The sequence below is a fragment of the Telopea speciosissima genome, chromosome 2 (genome assembly GCF_018873765.1).
Source record: "Telopea speciosissima isolate NSW1024214 ecotype Mountain lineage chromosome 2, Tspe_v1, whole genome shotgun sequence".
Classification (NCBI taxonomy): Eukaryota; Viridiplantae; Streptophyta; class Magnoliopsida; order Proteales; family Proteaceae; genus Telopea; species Telopea speciosissima.
In genome coordinates this window covers 32,771,282-32,785,841 of record NC_057917.1, presented here as the reverse complement: position 1 = coordinate 32,785,841, position 14,560 = coordinate 32,771,282, and the positions used below count along the sequence as shown (strand labels likewise).

Genomic DNA, 14,560 nt, shown 5'->3' with positions numbered 1-14,560 from the left:
TTACGGCGACGTGGGCGGTTCATCGCCGGTGACATCGCGAGAAGTCCATTGAACCTTATCATTTAGAGGAAGGAGAAATCGTAACAAGGTTTCCGTAGGTGAACCTACGAAAGATCATTGTCAATACCTGCTCAGTAGATAGACCCATGAACATGTTGCACCATATGATCAAGGGGGAGGGGTGTGGGGGGGTGTGAGCCCCTTCCTCCTTGACCCTTGTAAGGTCGGTTTGCGGCTATCTGTGGCATTGACCTAAACACAACAATCGACGTGGTTGGCACCAAGGAATTCACAACGGAATGGGCGTGCCATCGTACTTGTGGTGTGATGTGTGTCGTCTAGAATCCGAATCTCACGAACGACTCTCGGCAACGGATATCTCGGCTCTTGCATCAATGAAGAATGTAGCAAAATGCAGAACTTGGTGTGAATTGCTGAATCTCGTGAACCATCGAGTCTTTGAACGCAAGTTCTGCCCTAGGCCATCAGGCTGAGGGCACGCCTGCCAGGGCATCACGCATCACGTCGCCTGCCCTCTGTTGTGTCAAACCCTGCTCCTAACTGGCTAGAATTTTGATTGACGGACCGGAACCCCTGATCAGGCAACCAAGAACACTATGGAGTATCACTCCAGTGATTTGGATTGATGAATAAACCCTGTGTGGATCATCCTACATGCCTGTTAGTAGGTGGATCACAGACCCTTGCGACTGTATAGCTCATAACATGATGTATGGCTTGGACTCTAGGTAATCTCTCTCCTCCCCATAACTATGGGACCCACCCCTAAAAAAATGTGTAAAAACCTCCAAATGGCATGTGGGGAAAATGCCCTGACCAAGGGTCAAACCCCTGTGCAAGCCCCAATGAGATTCAGCCTTGCTACAATCTTTGGGCGATGGCAGTGGAAGATGCAGACAAGGCCCAGAGACATCGCCCAATGAGTAAAATAGCATATTTTAATGGATTTTAATTATGGGGACCACCCAACATGGACATGGGCACCCTCCATAGATAGAGGGGAGTCTGAGGGACCACCTCATACCCTTGGTTCACTATGGACCCCACCAGTGTGCCCAAAATCACTCAGAATCAGTTTAAAAACTCATTTTCAAAATAGGCCTTAATAGCCAAACAGGCCTTAGTGTGGGCTGGGGCTATAAATAGGAATGCCTTGGGCTCATTTAGAGCCCTTAGCATTACTAAAACCGTGAGGGGAGAAAGAAGTGAGAAAGGAGAGAAAGAAGAGGAAGGAGAAGAAGAAAGAAGAAGAAGAAGGAAGGGGAAGCTGCTCAAACACACCTGGGTCCAGATTTTTGTGGCTCCCAGCCCTACTCAGGTATATATCTGCATACCTACACCTGCTGCCCCTTTGAATTCCTATGCTTTGGATGTGTTTCAGCTCTCTGGCAGCCCAGAATAACTGGGTAATGCAAGGGATGGTTCCAGATCTGCCATGCAAGCTTAGAGCATGGGAGATCTGTGATTTTTATTAAATTTCACAAGGCTGTTTTGCTGTTCCTAAAGCCAAAATCTAGCTGTGCATGGCTGCACTGCCCAGATTCACTATTGGTTGGTTGTTTGGAACCCTGGATGCAAACCATGGCTACACAGACCTAGCCCTGGGTAATTTCGGCCATGAATCCCTATATTACATCTGTTTCCAGCCTTGCATGTGGCTGAAACTGAGATTCATGTCTGGGGAAAACCCTGTGACACAATTCACTGGGCTGTCTGGGCAACCTCTGGCAGCCAAATGGTGGGCCCAGTGGAGAATCCATCTGGACCAAAATGGAGATCATCCCTAGGGCTACTTAACCTCCTAACATGCATGGGGTGATGTTGAGAACACTGCCTATGAAGCCCAACCTTGGAATCTTAGCCCTTTGTCGATTTGCAGACTCTGGGCGATGCAGCCAATGCCCAGAGCCATCGCCCAGTGAGGGATTTGCTGCAGTGTTTGCAATCTGGCCTAGGGTCAGGTACAACTATGAAGAATGACCATTTTACCCCAAGGCCAACATCTCTAGGTGATGCACCGGGACATAGGCCTAAGGGCCAGTGCAAGGCCTAGTGATTCCAAGTGAGAACCAACTGAACACCGGGTCAACCCAGTAAGCTTAGGTTAACCCTAGGACTACCAGGGATAGATTGGAAACCTAACATGACAACTTCTGATTTATATCTAGGATTTGATCCCGCGCTTGAGGCCAACAACCAAACTGCTATTGGGACTGAGTTTGCAACCGAGTTTCTAGAACCAAACTAAGGTGAGTGAAATATTATCATATATGTACATGTAACTATGATGCTATACCGGCTATTGAATTTAAATCATAATTGTTGTGTTACCTAAATTCTGTTCAATTATTCAAAATATTACACATTGATTGTCTGTTGATCAACACTTTGAATTTTATCTGATGATTGTGATTGTTAGACTAGATGCCGTAGTCGTCTTGGAAATGAGGCCTGTGGTAGTCCGTAGAATGGGATGCAGTTGACACCACCCAACTCATACGATGCCATATAGACATGGGGTTAGAGTTTCATCACCCGTGCTACGCACCCTTGCCAACAAGGGTTAAGGTGTTGGATGCCTGTGAGGGTGACCATATATGTACATGAGAAAAGAAAAGAAATGTGTTTGCACCGGAATGGTGAATATGAGCTATATTCCGAGCTTTATGCCAGAAAAGAATGGTAATGAGAAATGTGATGGATTACCCTACAGGTTAATCATAGAGGGCTGGTTGGGCTGACCTTGGTGAAAGAATGCAGGAGCTGACTGGTCCTCTCTGACAACTTAATGGGTGTATCGCAGGAAGGGGTAACCAAGCCCGCACTAGGGATACATGTCTTGGGGATTGTAGTAGCACAGACCTGACTTAGTTGTAATGCTAGGTGGCTAATAAATAATCTGGACTTGCATATCATGTAGGATCATGTGGATTGTAGTTGCACGTGCATGCATGATGATATATTTTGCTCACGAGCTCCGTGGGGCTCACACTCTGTTATATATGGTCTTCTTAGATGATTTTGCAGATCGATGCCGCTATGGCATGGAGGCTCATTACAAAGAGGAGAGCCCTGGTTATTATGATGATATTGGTGTGGACCCCGATGGAGGTCGTGCCAATGATGTGTGCATTCTCGGTGGTCATTGATGAAGACCGTTGAGGAGAACACCTGATGCTTTTTGTCTTGGGGACTCCTTTTTGTTCTATTTAGGAGTTTATCCATGTTTTGTTGTGGTTCTGTTGTAGGTTTTCTTTCTTTCTTTTTTTGGGGTTGAGTTATCTCACCCTGTACATAGATGTATGTATATCTTTCTTTCTTTTAGCTTTTGGCAGTTTAGTTGTTTGTTGTGGGTTGTATCTGGGTGGGAATGTTTCAAAACACTTTATATATGTATATATCACTATCATTCCCGTATTACTATGCTTTCTCTTTTATTATAATTGTAGTTTATCTGCAGCACTTTGATCTTACCTGTAGTAATGTGATGAATGTGGAACCATGAATGTAAGCACTGCTTCTAGATCCGTGGGATTTGGCGGATTGCCATTACGCAATTCGGGTCACCTACCTAATCCTCCCAGGGGGTGGTTTGGGGTGTGACAGAGCTTGGTATCAGAGCGAGAGGCTCTTCTTCCATTCATGGGGTGCAGATTAGGGTTAATAAGCTACTATCACTAAAACAAGTCATAACTAAAAGTTATAGGGGAGGTAGATGTAATTAAATAGAAAATGCATAATGTCCATTAAATAAAAGGAAACTGTGGCTAAACCATTACAAAAGTTTTGATTGAAAGTACTACTTCTCAGATAATTACATAAACTAAAAAAAAAAAACTACATATAAACCTAACACAAAAGAAAAAGCAGAAATAAGTACATAAGCTAAAAAAAAATATATCTGAACCACGTAAGCAAAGACCCCAGTATCGGTCAGGAGAACTACTCTGTAGGAGGAAGGTCGCTCGAAGGAGGTTGTGACTGGCGCGAGTCCACACGATAAAATCTGTCCCAGAAATCTAAGCACTGCTCAACAGATCCCACCCTGTTCTCTAAAGAAGTGAAGCCCTGGTCCATCCTGGTCGCCATATCTGGAAGTTGAGTACCGAGCTTTGGAAATGTGACATCATCTGCGCCACTCAGAAGGCCCTGGAATTTGAGAATAGGTGGCACATGTCACCTCATAAGCAGGTAAGTTAGTGAACTGAGTGCCAACACCCTCAAAGTCGCCCTGACCCACACCCTGCTCCTCTCCATGCACACCCTGGATGTCTCCCTCAATGTCTCCTAGCTCCTCATGCTGCTCATCTCCACCATGCATCTCACCCCTCTCCTCTCCCTGCTGCTCATCACCTGGCATCACCATCTCCTCATCCTCCTGAGGATCACTCCCTGACACCTTCATCTTCAGTATCGAAGTCTTATCAATAGGCCTGGATCTGTCCTTCTCCATGTATTCACCCGCCAAAGGAACCCCAAAATACTGAAAGACTAGGGTGAGGAACTTCCCATATGGAAGGTTCCCATCAGCTGGGTTCTGAGCGTGATACAACATAACCTGAAGTAAAAGTTATGGGAGGTTTATGGTCGGACCCCCTCTGCCAGCACACAGTAGACAGTATATGATATAGGCCCTCATCATAGAGATACTACCCCTATTGCCAGCCTTTGGGTAGATGTTGTAGGTAACACACCTACTAATCACTCGAACACTAGGCTTATAGGAAGCCTCAGACTTAGGTGTGTCCTGTGACCCTGTCAGTGCTCTGAAAACCCCTCTCCTAGTCTCCAAAGAGAACATCTCCGAGATGTCCATCCTGGGCTTGTAGTAAACCCTCTCCCCAGTATTGGGTAAACTCAAAATCTCTACCAACGAAGCAGTGGTCAAACGGATATCCACTCCCTTCACCCTACTCAGCAATCCAAACTCTTGTGCCCCAAATGGCACCAAGTTGCAGTAAAAGTACCAAACCAAGTTGGGATAACAAGGCACGGCAGGTGTCAACATAGAAGCCCAACCTAGGGCATTAAACCTAGCAAGGAGACTATATTGGTGAAAGTCCCCCACCTGGACCACCCGGCCGTTTACAATTTTTAGTGAACTAAAATCTTTCCAAACCTTAGCATGCTCGTACCTAGAAAAGTGGAATCGATCAAACTCAGGTTCCTCTGAAGAAGAATCATCCCTAGGTGAAGAGGGAGGTACTGTGGATGATGATGAAGAATAATCACTCTCCACTCGTAGCTTCTTTTGGGCTACCGATTTCCTAGCCGTATGATGGCAAGTGGACATCTTGCTGCAAGAAGAGAGAAAATAGGTAGTTAGGGCAAATTTTTTTAGCAAAAACCCTAGACAAAACAAGATGGAACAAAAGAAAACCTAATAGGAGAATGTAACCAAAAAAGTCCTTACCTAGGCACGTGTAGATTCGCAAGGAACTCGAGGAAAGGCAAGGATTTGGTGTGGGAATGTTCACACTACCCTCCAAAGACTTTTCCTAGGTGTTTAGAAGAGTTTAGAAGAAGATAGGAGTGAAATGGGCCCCTCTCGGACTCATATACCTATGCCCCGATTCTCTGGGCGATGGCACTGGGCGATGTAGGCAACGCACAGAGACATCGCCCAGTGAATGAATTTTGCTGGTTTTTGTGTTTTAACACATGGGAACTTGGGTTTTGTCTATATTAACCTTGTTGAATGTAAAAATAAGATTTTTATTTACTAATGTTCAAAAAATAATAATAATAATAATAATAATTAATTAATTAATTAAATTAAATTAAATTAAATAAAAAAAATAGAAAGTCCATAAAAATAAGGGAATACAACTTTTACTTGGGGGTCTTGGTAGGACATATAAGAAATTGAAAATTCTTTGTTACGTGTTTAATATAAGTACCTAAATTATGTAAGTATATATACATATTTATGGGGATTGGTGTGTGTAGTACCTAATTAGTATGTGCTTGATATTGTGATGTACGAACTGACTGGAGTGTTGCCATGCAAAACTGGACATAGATACGTAGGTATGTTGTAATACGTATTTACTATGTGTAGGGAGCGTAGATATTACCCCATCCAAAATCCAAGTCAGCCAAGAATAGGATCTTATAGGCTGTCTAGTCAATCAAAACACTTAGACGCTAGGGTACCTCGAGCCAACCCAAGTATATTTTATTGATATTTTTATTTTATCATTTAAGTTCCAGTAGACATGTAATTAATTCTTTTAATTAAGTATAACCTGATGCTTAGAACCATTTTCTATGATAGGACCTATTACCTCAGCCAAGGCTGGAGACTCCAGCATCATGATTTATATTAGACAGCTACGAGAGAGACTGAGACGGATACGACTAGTGCTAGCCCGAGCAGAGAACCGGTTCGACTTTTATTTAGCCCTTGCTGTCATTAGTGGACCAGGAGAGACTTTTATATGTCCTTAGCTAAAGAAGTAAGAGCCGACATAGAATACTTACTTGCGATGGAGTTTGTGACAGGAAGCTGGAATTGCTTGCCTGTTAGACCAGGTAAATAATTAAAAGCCTTCTATTTAAAAATTTTAAATCTCTCATATAGTGTCATGAATAGCATACCATTACATAAAACATTTAAGAAGAGAAACCAAAGATAAATGAAAGAAAACACCTCATAATGAACAAAGATAACATATCTAACAATCCACCTTACTGGCACGACTCATAAAATTCATTGGGATTATGGACTAGGTTGGTACTTGTACTAGCTAGGCAATAATTGTTGACCTTGATGAGCGAAATTAGAATATTAAAACTGATCCTCTTTTCAGAGAAGCCACAATGGTCAACACCAGAAGAAGTTTCCGGGGTGGTCGCAAAGGGAAGCAACCTCGAGTTGTATCAGAGGTTGAACTGCCTAATGGGACTGAGGCTCAAAATTTTGAGGCATTGGCTGCTTCGTCAGAGGCACCAGCGGTTGGACGAGCCACTGCTGTAGCACCTTAGCCAAATATGGCAGTCGGCGACGTAACTGCATTCATAACCACAATGATGCGGACCATGCAACAACAACAAGAATTGCTCGGTCAGATGTCTACATAGTTTGCAACCATGATGCATGAACGCGCACCACCACCACCACCACCCAACCGACCCATACTATTTCCACCACCTGTGCCTCAACACTTAGTGGAGAACTCTACTGCCAAGGTTATGGAGAGATTCAAGAAACTTCAACTGCCTGCATTTTCCAAAATAACTTCTGAGGCAATGCAACCGGAACGGTGGATTAGTGCCCTAGAGAAGGTATTTGAAGTACTTGAGTGCACGGATGCACAAAAGCTGATATGTGCGGGTTATCAGTTGTAAAATGAAGCCGAAGCTTGATGGAAAGCTACTAAACCTAATTTGGAAGCTACTCACCCGAACCCCATGTGGGAGCTGGGAGAAATTGAAAGAAGTTTTCTTCAAGAACTACTTCCTAGAGAGTTTTAGGGATAGGAAAGAAGCTGAATTCATCACACTGGTGCAAGGAACCAAGTCAGTACCGGATTACCAACAGCGATTTGAAGACTTGTTTCATTTTGCTCCAGAGCACCTGAAAGGGGAAGTTAGTAAGGTAAAGAAATTTGAGAAGGGACTCAAGACTGAGATCGGGTTAGTATTATCAATCATGGACATCCGGGATTATGCTCAGATGGTCGACAAGTTGAAGACCATGGAAGATAGATTTAAAGAGAAAATTGTGACGTCGTCTGTAGGCAAGAGGCCAAACAATTTCCAAACCTATGCCTGGCCAAATAAAGCTTCCCGTAGAACCGCTTCAAATTCTATCTCGACTCCTTATCATAGGCCAAACGTGGGTCAAAACCCTTTCCGCCCTGCATTCAATCAACCTGCTCAACTAGCACAGAGTCAAGTGACAACAGCAGCTTCGCCAGCCCGACCAGCCACAAGTCAAGTGAGCCAATCCTCAACACCTGCTGCTCCACCCTATAAGTGCTATGTGTGCAATAAGGAAGGGCACATGGCTAGAGATTACAGATCGCATGGGTATAGCAACAATTCGCTGAATCAGCCCTACGCTAGACCTTTTCAGCCATAGGACAATCGGACGCTAGGAAAGGTGTTTGCGATGACGAATGAAGAAGCTGAGGCGAACCCTGATGTATTGATAGGTAAGTTTGTTGAACATTACTAAATTATAGGGAATAATTGGCTTACTCCATGTAACCTAAACTACCTATGAACCCTAGGTACCTTGAATGTCTCGACCATACCTGCACGAGTATTATTCGACTCGGGCGTAACCCACTCTTTCGTCTCTACCACTTTTGCGAGTGAGATGAAGGATCAACCGAGGGACATCGGGCACGAACTAGTAGTCAGCACACCGACGGGCAATGTCGTGAGTTTGAAGGAAGTATATGACCCCTGCCAGATTGAAATTTGTGGAAAGAATCTAACCGCACGATTGATAAAGATGGATATAAAGGATTTTGACGTGATACTAGGCATGGATTGGTTATCCGCCTATGGTGCAAATGTCTTGTGTGCAGAGAAGAAAATAGTGTTTAAAATGGATGATGGATCAATCCTCACCTATCAAAGTGAGCAAAGAAGGAAACCCAGGAGGATAACCTTATCAGCCCTCCAGGCGCGAAGATTGTTAGATGAAGGACGTCAAGGCTTTTTGGCCACAGTGATAGACACGGAGGCAAAGATAAAGCCCTTGGAAGAACTTGAAGTCGTCAGAGAATTTCCTGATGTTTTTATGGAAGATCTGACGCATCTACCGCCTGACCGCGATACAGAGTTCGCGATTGATCTGATTCCTGGCGCAGCACCGGTATCCAAGGCACCATATCGGATGGCGCCAATCGAACTAAAGGAGTTGCAGGTTTGACTTCAAGACCTGCTGAAGAAGGGATTCATACGACCCAGTGTATCACCCTAGGGAGCACCCGTGCTATTTGTTAAGAAGAAGGATGGTAGTATGCGGTTGTGTATCGACTACCGCGAGTTGAATAAGCTGACTATCAAGAATCAATATCCGTTGCCGCATATTGACGACCTATTTGATCAGTTACAAGGACAAGAGTTTTCTCCAAAATCGATCTTAGGCCGGGATACCATCAATTAAAGATTAAGAGCAGTGATATTCACAAAACGGCATTCCGAACTCGATACGGACATTACGAATTCTTGGTTTTTTCATTTGGATTAACTAACGCCCCGATGACATTCATGGACATGATGAATAGAGTGTTTCATGATGTGCTAGATAAGTTTGTCATAGTATTTATTGACGACATCCTAGTGTACTCCAAGAATGAGGAAGAGCAAGCTCGACACCTTATGTTGCAGCGATTGCGAGAGCACCAACTTTACGTCAAGTTCAGTAAATGTGAATTCTGGATTCTCCAAATTGGATTCCTGGGATACATCGTTACTGAAGACGGCATTAAAGTGGATCCAGGGAAGGTGAAAGTAGTTCTTGAGTGGGAAACTCCGAAGAGTGCCACTGAGATTCAAAGTGTCTTAGGTTTGGCTGGTTAATACAGACGGTTTATTGAAAATTTCTCGCAGATCTCGGCACCTGTGACAAAACTTACAAAGAAGGGAGCCAAATTTGAATGGAATGAAGCGTGCAAGAAGAGTTTTCTGGAATTGAGAAACCAATTGGTGACAGCTCCAGTCTTGACCATTCCAGATGGCACTGGAGGAATGGTGGTATACATCGACGCATCCAGAACCAGATTAGGTGGCGTCTTGATGCAGAAAGGTAAAGCAGTCACCTACTCCTCTAGACAATTAAAAGAGCATGAGAAGAACTACCCCACTCATGACCTAGAGTTGGCAGTGGTGGTTTTTGCATTGAAGATATGGCGGCATTACCGATATGGTGAAAAGAGTGAAATTCTCAGCTATCATAAAATTCTAAAATATTTCTTCACCCAGAAGGAGCTGAACATGAGACAGAGACGGTGGTTAGAACTGGTAAAAGATTATGACAGTGAAATCCAGTACCACCATGGTAAGGTCAACGTTGTAGCTGATGCGTTAAGCAAAAAATCTCAGACTACATCTCTTGCTTCCTTGGTTGTAAGCGAACAGTTGTATGAAGAAGCTCAGAAGCTTGATCTGGAACTCGTGATCGAAGGAACAGCTATGCAATTAGCAGCCATGGATCTATAGTTGTCGATATGAGAAGAGATAATTGCGAAGCTACCATTGGACCCCGAGCTGGCCAAGATCATTTGGGAAGTACAAGGTGTCCATAAGGACCCAGATTTTTCTTTGCCCCATGATGGTGCATTGAAGTTACAAGACAGATTGTGCGTGCCTGATGATTTTGATGTCCAAGACCGAATCCTTAAAGAGGCGTACAACTCACCCTATACAATCCATCCCGGAAGTACAAAGATGTACAAGGACCTGAAGAAATATTACTGGTGGATGGGAATGAAAGAGACCATAGCAGTATACGTGTCCAAGTGCCTCACCTGTCAACAGATAAAAGCAGAGAGACACCGACTATATAGATTGTTGCAGCCACTTCCCATACCTGAATGGAAGTGGGAAAGAATCACTATGGATTTCGTGATAAATCTGCCCAACACCAGGAAGGGCATGAATATGATTTGGGTGATTGTAGATGGACTGGCAAAGGCAGCTCATTTCATACCAATTAAGATAAATTACTCTATGGAGAAACTTGCCCAATTATATATAGAAAATATAGTCCGCTTACACAGCGTGCCTGTCAGTATTGTGTTTGATAGAGATCTTTGATTTACCTCAAGGTTTTGGAGAAGTTTACAAAAGGCATTGGAAACTCAACTGAATCTTAGTATAGCTTTCCATCCGCAAATGGACGGACAGTCGGAAAGAACCATCCAGACACTAGAAGATATGCTCTGAGCCTGTGTTTTGGAAATGAATGATAGTTGGGATGCTCACATACCTCTGGTGGAATTTTCCTACAATAATAGTTATCACTCCACTATAGGCATGGCACCGTTCGAAGCATTGTATGGACGAAAATGTAGAACTTCGTTATATTGGGATGAAGTTGGCGAACGAAAATATCTTGGACCTGAGATTATACAGGCAACATGTGACAAAGTGGATGTCATAAGAGAAGATCAAACCAGTCCAGTTAAGACAAAAAAGTTATGCGGATAATCGAAGGAAGGATATTGAGTTTGAAGTTGGAGAAAAGGTGTTCCTTCGAGTATCTCCAACTAAAGGATTGCTACGTTTTAACAAGAAAAGCAAGTTGAGCCCAAGATTTATAGGTCCTTATGAAATACTCAACAAAGTGGGACCCGTAGCATATCGACTGGCACTACCACCATCTTTGTCAGGTGTCCACGATGTTTTCCATGTGTCAATGCTGAGGAAGTACATTAATAACCCGACACATGTACTATCAACTGAACCTGAACAGTTGAATGTAGATATGACCTACAAAGAGCAACCTACGGAGATATTGGACAGAAAGGAGCATAATCTCCGTAATCGCACTGTCCCCTTTGTGAAGGTTCGATGGGGAAACAACTCGGTGGAAGAAGCTTCATGGGAACGTAAAGAAGAAATGAAAGAAAAGTATCCTCAACTCTTTGAAATGTACGGTAAGCAAATTTTGAGGATGAAATTTTTGTAAGGTGGGGAGAAATGTCAAACCTTGCTCTTGATCGGCTGGAATTTTGATTGAAGGACAGGAACCCTTGATCGAAACCAAGAACACTGTGGAGTATCACTTCAGTGATTTTGATTGATGAAGAAACCCTGTGTGGATCATCCTACATGCCTATCGAGGTGGATCACGACCCTTGCGATCGTACTGACTCACAAAGATGATGTATGGCCTAGACTCCGGTAATCTCTCTCCTCTTCATAATCGTGGGATGCACCCCTGGAAAAGTGTGTAAAAACTTCCAAATAGCATGTGGGGACAATGCCCGACCAAGGGTCAAACCCCTGTGCAAGCCCTAATGAGATTCAGCCTTGCTTGCAATCTCCGGGCGATGCACAAGGCCCGAGACATCGCCTGGGAGTAAAATAGCATATTTTAATGGATTTTAATTGTGGAGACCACCCAACATGGACATGGGCACCCTCCATAGATAGAGGGGAGTCTGAGGGACCACCTCATACCCTTGGTTCACTGTGGATCCCACCAGTGTGCCCAAAATCACTCAGAATCAATTTAAAAACTCATTTTCAAAATAGCCCTTAATAGCTAAATAGACCTCAGTGTGGGCTGGGCCTATAAATAGGAATGCCTTGGGCTCATTTAGAGCCCTTAGCATTACTAAAACCGTGAGGGGAGAAAGAAGAGAGAAAGGAGAGAAAGAAGAGGAAGGAGAAGAAGAAAGAAAAAGAAGAAGGAAAGGGAAGTTTCTCACACACACCTAGGTCCAGATTTTCGTGGCTCCCAGCCCTGCTCAGGTATATATCTACATACCTACACCTGCTGCCCCTTTGAATTCCTATGCTTTGGATGTGTTTCAACTCTCTGGCAGCCCAGAATAACTGGGTAATGCTAGGGATGGTTCCAAATCTGCCATGCAAGCTTAGAGCATGGGAGGTCTGTGATTTTTATTAAATTTCACAAGGCTGTTTTGCTGTTCCTAAAGCCAAAATCTAGCTGTGCATGGCTGCACTGCCCAGATTCACTATTGGTTGGTTGTTTGGAACCCTGGATGCAAACCATGGCTACACAGACCTAGCCCTGGGTAATTTCGGCCATGAATCCCTATATTACATCTATTTCCAGCCTTGCATGTGGCTGAAACTGAGATTCATGTCTAGGGAAAACCCTGTGACACAATTCACTAGCCTGTCTGGGCAACCTCTGGCAGCCAAATGGTGGGCCCAGTGGAGAATCCATCTGGACCAAAATGGAGATCATCCCTAGGGCTACTTAATCTCCTAACATGCATGGGGTGATGTTGAGAACACTGCCTATGAAGCCCAACCTTAGAATCTCAGCCCTTTGTCGATTTGCAGACTCTGGACGATGCACCCAACACCCAGAGCCATCGCCCAGTGAGGGATTTGTTGCAGTTTTTGCAATCTGACCTAGGGTCAGGTACAACTATGAAGAATGACCATTTTACCCCAAGACCACCATCTCTGGGTGATGCACTGGGATATAGGCCTAAGGCCCAGTGCAAGGCCCAGTGATTCCAAGTGAGAACCAACTGAACACCGGGTCAACCCAGTAAGCTTAGGTTAACCGTAGGACTACCAGAGACAAATTGGAAACCTAACATGACAACTTCTGATTTATGTCTAGGATTTGATCCAGCGCTCAAGGTCAACAACCAGACTGCTATTGGGACTCAATTTGCAACCGAGTTTCTAGAACCAAACTCAGGTGAGTGAAATATTATCATATATGTACATGTAACTGTTATGCTATGCCGGCTATTGAATTTAAATCATAATTGCTGTGTTACCTAAATTCTATTCAACTATTCAAAATATTACACATTGATTGTCTAAGTGGGAACAACACTATGAATTTTATCCGATGATTGTGATTAGATTTAAGCTCATCTAATTGTTTCCTTGGGCGGCAGGTAAGCGAATGGATGAGGGTTTTGCAGCCCGTGCGGGATAAAAGCTGTCACACCCCGAAACCACCCCCTGGGAGGATTCGACGGCTGACCTGAATACCCGACGTATTTGGTGACCACTAGGATCCAGATGCAGTAAGTACACGTCACAAGCACAACACAATTTCAAGATAACACATGTTATATTGATCAGAGTGTAGGGAAAGTAAAGTGCTATAAGTGTTTTATATATTATTTACATTGAAAGTTCCAACAACTCGATATTCCCAAGTTCACGAACATCGAGCCAACCCACAACTAATCTAAAATATAAACATTGGAATTCATTCACAAAAAGGACAGTACTAAACAAAAGAAAATAAAAAGATAATGTCACATCGTTAGTTCTTGTTCTCCAAGTAATCCTTTCCGCCACAAATGCATTCACCTGTAGGATCATCTAAAAAGAGAAAATTCCACAGGGGTGAGCTCCACTGAGCCCAGCAAGTAAAGGATAGACCACACACACAAGCATGCATTCTAAAAGCATGGACTCAATTTTAATATTAAATTCACCTAACAAACAAATGCCTAAGTCAGATCGGTGCTACGACAACAATTCGGGAGACGTTCTCGGTTCCTTCTTAACCTCCCCGAGACGTAACCTCAACTGTTGTATGGAGCCCACAGTGGTTGTTGGTATTATATACCTTCCTATGGGTAGACCCCGATAATCATAGCCAGACCCCCATCCCGGCATCCGTCACACTCGTCAGTGATAGGGAGCTATGATCACCCAACACCTGAACCCCTGCTAGTAAGGGTTGTAGCACTAAGGAATGACATTCCTAGCCATATGCTCTAAATGGCATAGTATAAGGTGTACAGTGCTCCCGCATCCCATACTATGACACACCATACCTCTCATTTTCAAGCCGACTACGGCATCTAATCTATCACAAGAATTCATATTGCATATTACTCCAATT

At 43.7% G+C, this 14,560-nt stretch overlaps 1 non-coding gene across 1 annotated transcript; it reads left to right on the top strand.

Annotated features, from left to right (window-relative positions):
• Nucleotides 1–360: 360 nt before the first annotated feature.
• Nucleotides 361–516, top strand: LOC122653361. Its single transcript, XR_006331792.1, has one exon. It is a non-coding gene; the product is annotated as a 5.8S ribosomal RNA (ribosomal RNA).
• Nucleotides 517–14,560: the final 14,044 nt, after the last annotated feature.